At 36.2% G+C, this 8,310-nt stretch overlaps 1 long non-coding RNA gene across 1 annotated transcript; it reads left to right on the forward strand.

The window, feature by feature from the left end:
* Positions 1–276: 276 nt before the first annotated feature.
* Positions 277–6,236, forward strand: LOC135100860 (uncharacterized). The gene is made up of 3 exons (XR_010268949.1): positions 277–1,354; positions 4,922–5,273; positions 5,952–6,236. It is a non-coding gene; the product is annotated as an uncharacterized LOC135100860 (long non-coding RNA).
* Positions 6,237–8,310: the final 2,074 nt, after the last annotated feature.

Raw genomic sequence — 8,310 nt, forward strand, 5'->3', positions numbered from 1 at the left:
AGACAGCAGTAGCTAGCTGCTAGTATTAAAGGTACTAATGATTCATCATCTGCCTAAGAAAGACTAACTAATTAGTCATTTAATTGACTAACCTATGATCCACTTTACTAATGTGGTTAGTAGAAGCAGTGAACAGTACGAAGGCATTAGTCAGATATATTTGAGTAAGACCATACTCAGGTTGAGTGCTCAGTTAGTCACAAATTCACTAACATTATGTTAGTCACTGTGACTAATGCTACCACTTAGTCTAGACCCCATGGGTTTTACTAAGAAAAGTTAGTCAGCACGAGTAACTTTGGTTTTGTGTGATATAATTATGAAGGTAGTAGGCCTTGCTGGCGCCCGAGAGTGTAAGAAAGGCAGGAAAAGTGAGTGGCGAGTGTGTGGGGCGACACTGTACCCTCCCCACGGTTTTGGAGGACAAAGTGAAAGATGGAGGCGGAAGGAAGGGCCAGTGAGCTGCGTATGCTTGACCTCTGAGTGGACGTAGGGAAAAAAAAAAAATGACACGTTTCGGAAATAACTTGTATCATAAGTAGAGAACGTGCATCCCGTTAAGCAGCCGCGCATTGCAAGGACACGAGAGTACGTGGTATGATCGCAAGTGACACATCCGGAAATCAGCGTTTAATTGCGTGTGTCTTAATAGAAAAAAATAGCTGATTTCCAAATTATACATCAAAGTATGACCTCGTCTAGTTCAGGAGAGTCCTTCGTATAAATGCACTGGTGTGTGTGTGTGTGTGTGTGAATGTTATTGCTAGTTATCTCTCTCTCTCTCTCTCTGTCAGTAGTTGCACAGGTCTTCAAGGGTATTTTTACGGTTTTAGTGACAGATTAACAACATTTCTACATTAATAACAGGAGAAACACCATTGAAAACCCTGATAATCATCTTTATAGCTTTGAAAAACAGTCGTGAAGAGAGAGAGAGAGAGAGAGAGAGAGAGAGAGTAGGAGCATTTCAGTTGAGCCTATTCTGCCCTGGTTCGTGTTTGCTGCGGTGACACGGTGCCGCACTGAGTGAAGATTGCGTTCATAATCACTTATCAGGGGTGGAGTGGGGAAAGGAGAGTCAGGAAGTGAGGATATTTATATTATTTGACATATTATTTGATAGCATGTCAACTTTTGTGTGTGTGTGTGTGTGTGTGTGGGTGGGTGGGTGTTGGATCAGTGACAGGTGGCGCTGGGGAGTTACCACGGCGAGCGGCTGGCTGGCTGCAGTGTTTTGGTCAGCACTGGTCAATCTTGCCCTACACGCTCTATTAACCAGTGTTTCCGTCTTCCCGACACCTTCTTCCTGCACCAAGCACCGTCAAGCATCACCAGAGAGGCACGAGTACGTAAGGTGAGTCCAGCGGGGCCAGTCTCTCCTCAGTCAGCCTTACTGCCTTCACAACACCCTAATCCTCCCTGTAGTGTCTTGTATTCGTTTATTTAGGATTCATTATTCGTTATTTAGTTTTTTTAGGGGTTAATTATTTATATTTAGGTTTTGTTTACGTCCGAGTCTGGAAAGAGTTGGAAATTTATTGAAATATTTAATGTTCGCCAATATGTAAACAAGCCGTCAGCTGTGTTATCAGCCATTATTTGCCTCATCTCTCACTTATTATAAGCCTAACATATCACATGATGGATCCACATGTCTAGCCTTCATATCCGCTGGTCAGATATATCCGTCATTGCCTGATTTTGGTGTTATATAGAAATAAATAAGGCAACATGGCCGCCGGCTCCCCCACTGAGATCGCTGCCGAGGGCCGTCATGATGGACTGGCACCTGTTCCGGCTTGTTGGTTCCAATATTTTTTTTAATTTTTCTGAATTAATTTATTTGGCTTGTATAGTAAGATTTTATGGTTTCTAAAAATATTTCGTTGCTTTTGAAGTGTTTTTCTTGCTTTAGTTAAGTAAATGTGCTGAATTTGGTGTTGTTTTTTATGTAAATAAGGGGCAGTTTGTACGGTGAAATTTACCCAGCCTGGTTTTTGGCTTTTTTATTTGAGGCTTTAATGAAGATTTTATTGCTTCAAAAAATCGTTTATGATTTTTAAAGTATGTTGCGTTCCTGTTGAGTTAAGTATGTGGAATTTGAATAGGCTTTTTGTCCCGTTGAAAGTGGTGATTTTGTCATTTTTTAGCTTCTTTATTTTTTTATTGTAGCTTGTAACTAAGTGTGCATTATTTAAAAAAATAGTTCAGATTTTTTAAAATGTTTTTTTACCAGTGTAAAGTGGAATAGGTGGACTTTTCAGTGTTTTTAATGGTGTCAAAATTTCCAACACTTTTTCCATATTTCACATAATATTTCTTTATAACTACTGAGACTGGAGGTGTTTTGATATTGTGAATATTAATTCAAGTAATTGTCAAGTCAGAATATATAATGCATTCGAGCCTAGCTTCATTTTTTCTATGGGTCAATTTCAAAATGAAATGCGTTACGTACGTATGGCAGGGGGGCGCCGGCACCTCGCCTGTGACGTCATCAAAGATTCGGGACTCGGTCTGCTCCAGTGTCTCCTCAATATTTACCGTAATTTCCAGTGTTTTCCAAGTGTTTACAGCTGTTTCTAAAGTCAGGCGTGTAGATAGTTGTAGTAGAAGGAAGAAAATAAGAGAAATGAAAGAGGAGAAGGAAGAAATAAAAAGAAATGGAGGAGGAGGCAAAACAGGTAAACAATATTTAGCTTAGTTTCCCTTGCTGCGCTGCAGTTCTCTGTAATATTTGGTGTGTTTTGGGTGTTTTACGTGTTTAGGATGTATGTAGGAATATTGTGGGGTGTTTAGAGTGTGTTTTGGTGGTGTTTAGGTGTGTTCTGGGTGTATATTTGCTGTTATCATTGTGTTTTGGGTGAATTTTGGGTGTTTTAAATGTGGTTTAGGATGTTTTTAGTTATATTGTAAGTGGTTTGAGTCGTGTGGGGTGTTTTGAGTATATTGTGGGATGTTTTTGTGTGTTATGGGTGTGTTTGGGGGTATATTGAGGTGTAGTGAGTTTGTTTTGGGTTTATTTTCTGTTTTAAGTATTTCGGTGAGTTTGGGTGTGTGTGTCGGGTCTTTTGAGGTGTATTTGATTGTGTGCAAGTAGTTTTGGGTCTTTAAGGGTGTGTTTGTGGCGTGTTTGTGGTGTTGAGTGGTGCTTTAAGTGTGTTTTGGATGTTTTGATGTGTTTTGGGTGTGTTTGATGAGTTTTGGGGTGTTGTAGTGTATTTTGGGTGTTTTAAATCTTTTGAGTGTGTTTGTATGAGTTTAAGGTATATTGGGGTGCTTTGAGAGTGTTTTGGATAAATTTAGCGTGGTTGGGGTGGGTTATTTGGATGTTTTTAGATGTTACGGGGTGTTTTGAGTGAATATTCAATATTTGGTTGTGTTTAGGTGAGTGTAGTGGGTATTTTGGGGTGTTGTGATGTGTTTTGGTTGTGTTTTGGATGTTTTGAGTGTATTTTGAGTGTGTTTTGGTAAGTTTTGTTGCATGTAGGGATGTTGAGTGTTATATATATATATATATATATATATATATATATATATATATATATATATATATATATATATATATATATATATATATATATATATATATATATATAATGGGAAGGCAATGAGAAGAGGGGCAAAAGAACATGGGATGCACCGCCTGTGTTCATACCGGGATCTGATGTCAGTTCTTGTGAAGGGCCAGAATGCATATTCCTGAAGTCTGGAAGGAGTCGTCTGCCAGCCTGTATGGACACTAGGCTGTAGCTCCAAAACTAACTGTAGGATTCTCTCTAAAATAGTCTCATTGAGATTCTCGCACAAAATTACCTATACGTAACTTAATCTAACCTAACCTAACTGCTACAAGAGTAAATGGGCCGAAAGATTACCAGACTTCGGGAATATGCCTCCAGAGGGATACGGGTTAAGGTCGCTTCACACACATCAGTGCCGTATTTGTTCCGTGCTGTTCAGTGCTTCAGTGTCAGTAAAAAAAAAATTCATCATTTTGGAATTCAGCAGAAGCATTTACACACGTCCGGTGAAGTACCGTGTTTTGACTGAAGTGATTGTTACGTCTCCGTTCCGTGAAATGGAATATCGTCGTCACTGGTATTTTAAAAATTTTCACGGATGTCAGACAAGTGTTTGAAATAAAATAGAAGAAATTGAAATGGTGATAAATACTCTTTTTAATTGATGTAATTAATCACACCACATCACACCACACCACATCATAACACACCATACCATACCATACCACACCACTCATCACTGAGCAATGTTATCAAACAGTTTTTGGACATTCTTAAGTACTGGAAAATTTTTGTTTCATCATTAATTAATTCCTCGTACAGAGTAGCAAAATCTCCTTGAGTTTCTCTTTTTCTTCCACGTTTCATGTACCCAATTTTCTTTTCTTTATTTTTTGTTAAGCAAGCATCTTGCTCTTCATCAAGAATTATGACAATCATAGCCAACTCCACGTCTGAAAGGATATGTGTGCATAGACGTCACGAAAGCGACATGGATATCACTGACACTATACGATACTAATACGGCACTGATAGGTGTGAAACCACCTTTGAGTGTACTATTCAGATAGTGTACCCACTATCTGCCAATTTCACTGGGACAAAAGCACAATTAGGTGATTGTTAAGAAGAAGAACAATAATAATAATAATAATAATAATAATAATAATAATAATAATGATAATAATAATATAATAAAAGGAGTTAAGCCATCTATATAGTTAGCTAGATTGATATCATTATTATTGTTATCATCATTATTACATATCAAGGTATTGTGACATTATTATTAATAATAATATGTTATTATTATTATTATTATTATTATTATTATTATTATTATTATTATTATTATTAATATTATTACTGTTATTATTATTATCATTATCATATTTCAGCTATCCAACATCAGAACAGTATATGAATATGGCAAATGCTGTTTTGACATCATTTCCTGCCATCCTGAGAAAAAGTGATCACGAGGAGCATGAATTGCAGCTGCAATGGAAATTGCGCATCCAGCGCAAGTTTCAGAATTCAAGAAAGAGGCAGGATTCCTCAGTGACTGAGGTGACGTCAAGGAAAAAGAAGATCCCTTGCATAGCGCCAAAACAGACTACGTGTCCACTGATGTATGGAGTAAAGGCTTATCTTCCACCAAGGCCCCATTCAGAAGATGATGAGTCATTAGAGAGACATAGACAGTGGCTTGCTCTACATTGGATGAAGAAAGATCCCGAGTTAGATAAGGTATGTGATATTTGTACGCTTGATTTATCTTTTTTATATTTCAGAGACTTCTTTACTGGTGTTGTTTAAAAATACCTGCTCTTATGTAAGCAATTTCAATGGTACTGGTGGATAGCCACTGAAAAATGATGCTTGTATATATATATATATATATATATATATATATATATATATATATATATATATATATATATATATATATATATATATATATATATATATATATATATATGAGGGAGAGAGGGAGGCTGGTGGGACAGTCAACTTATGAAAACTAATTTTACTTTAATGATTTTCCTCAGGTTGAACGCCTCATGCAGTTGACACTCTCTGAGAGACGCAAAAAAATAATCAATGGGAACATTCTTGTAGCAGAAATCCTGAACTTGTACCCGTGGATTCAGACTTTTGATGGCATAAGTGTGTATATATGTACACTTTATGGATTTTGCTACATATTGTTACTAATTGTCAACTTTATTTGTAGGGCTATAATGTATATAGCTATTTATATTTTATAGTAGGTAATTGATATTTAACTACTGGTACTTCCATTCTCCCTCTCAGGCTCAAAGGCTTCAGTGACGGGAGATAAGCACTCATAACTAAGTACAGTTATTGCAGATGCTCATCTCTGTAACCTTCACTTATAATTATTTGATGCTTATATCTTTACAGATAATCAAGAAGTTTCTGAGATTAGAACCACAAGCGGATGAACCAAACCCAAGAGTAGCAGTTTTGAAAGGGCTGGAGAAATATAGGCTCCCAATAATTGCAATTCTCAAAAAAAAAGAAAAGCAGTTCCTCTGTATATGGAAACCTTACTTGAACTATATGACCACGATGAAAGTCAATGTGAGTAATGTCTAGTTCAATTTGTTCATTTTGAGTAGCTGGTAGCAATTTAATATATGTATCTTTTCATCATTAGCAATGCATCTTTCACTTTTATAAGCCTAGTATTCATGAAACTATGCTGCATGCAAAAACCAAACATTGTATTAAGCATGACCTATCTAACTGTAATGCTTGCACCAATTTCTATAAAGGTACTAATTTAATTGTTAAATTCCTGCTCTTCTATCAAATTTTTGGCTGAGTGCTATGGCTAAATAATTGTTTGCAGCATAAGTGATGTTAAAGATTTTAATAGGTGTAAAGCATCTCTCTCTCTCTCTCTCTCTCTCTCTCTCTCTCTCTCTCTCTCTCTCTCTCTCTCTCTCTCTCTCTCTCTTGTAAGGAAAGACATTATTTCTAGTGTAAATAAACCCAATAGGCTGTCCAATTTGAAATTTAAAATGTAAATATTATCAATCTTTTTAGAAATGTTAGCTGCATCCTCTTCCCTTGCAGTCCAATAAGACAGGTCACTAATTCGTGTGGAGATAGAATTCTTGGAGTCACCTTTGCCGGCACTAGCGCAAGTGCAAACAGTCTGATAAAGGTTTCTTCCATGGTTGTGATGAAGTTCAGGACTTCTCACACTGTTTTGGTGGATATGATGAGAAGAATCGGGAGTTCGGAACATCAGTGCATTATGTCGGGGCATGTAGGTTCGGCTGGGGTTTTCTTTCTTTCTTTCTTTTTTTTTTTTTTCGATCAGTACTCATCATATTCTTACGAGGACTTGCTAGACAAAGCATTATTGCATTATGATATTACCCAAATAGTGTCTCAAGTAAAAAACATAACCGCATACTCGTACAAAAGATTTGCTGCTGTGACACAAAGGACAAAAATCATTAGTATACTGGTCGTTCTGAGCATTCAATCAAAATGCTTGTAATTCATATAATTAGTAGAACCATCGAGGAGCTTTATTTTTATTAATTCTTATGTGATAAAGCAATAATTACAGGAGACTTTTAAAAGATTGGTACTCAAATTAGTGGACTGTCCTATTGGATGTGACCATATCTTCACTTTTTTCCTTACACAGTTAATTTTCTTTTGTTTATTTGATTTACTTATTATCATATTTATTTATATATTTATTTATTTGCACCAGATGCTTGCTTAGTTATATTGGGGTTACTTCACCTGCTTGGAGAAAGGAAAGACTCCATTTTTACTAAGGTTAAATTTCAGTACCTTTGATTTTAGAGTGGTGTGTATATATTGAAATTTCTGAATATATTATCACCTTAAGATATGCATCTACATATAAATCTTATTTTAATGTCAAAATGTTATTAATTCTTCCTTAAGGTAACAGAAGAAGAATTAAGAACAGGGCAGTCTAGTGTGTATTTGATGGTGCACCTGTAGCTGAACCAACATGTATTTCTATGGCTGTAGTCTCATTGGTAGCAGGGCTTTGTGTTTAATATTGAATACCCAAAAAATTCTGAACATTTCTTCCGTTTCACAACATCCCATCCCTTAGGTATCAAGTATGACAAAGGTAACACTTCAAAAACAAGATCTCTACTTGTAAAACTCAATTAAGTAAAGACAGAATTGAGCTACAAAAATGCATAAATCTGTTTCCAAATATATTCAACTCTACACATAATGCCTCTCTCTCTCTCTCTCTCTCTCTCTCTCTCTCTCTCTCTCTCTCTCTCTCTCTCTCTCTCTCTCTCTCTCTCTCTCTCTCTCTCTCTCTCTCTCTCTCTCTCTCTCTCTCTCCCTCTGTCACACACACACACACACACACACACACACACACACACACACACACACACACACACACACACACACACTAGTCAATTACTAGTTAAAGATTAATCAGTGAAATAAATACATAACATTATGTTAATAAGTTTTCTAAAAGGAAAAGGAAATACTTGTACTTCCCCTTCCCCACAACCCAGTATTCATGAAATCTTACTGAATTCTTATCTTATGTTATATATATATATATATATATATATATATATATATATATATATATATATATATATATATATATATATATATATATATATATATATATATATAATGAATGGAGAGTAGACACTCTCTCTCTCTCTCTCTCTCTCTCTCTCTCTCTCTCTCTCTCTCTCTCTCTCTCTCTCTCTCTCTCTCTCTC

The sequence above is a fragment of the Scylla paramamosain genome, chromosome 1 (assembly GCF_035594125.1).
Source record: "Scylla paramamosain isolate STU-SP2022 chromosome 1, ASM3559412v1, whole genome shotgun sequence".
In the NCBI taxonomy this organism is placed as follows: Eukaryota; Metazoa; Arthropoda; class Malacostraca; order Decapoda; family Portunidae; genus Scylla; species Scylla paramamosain.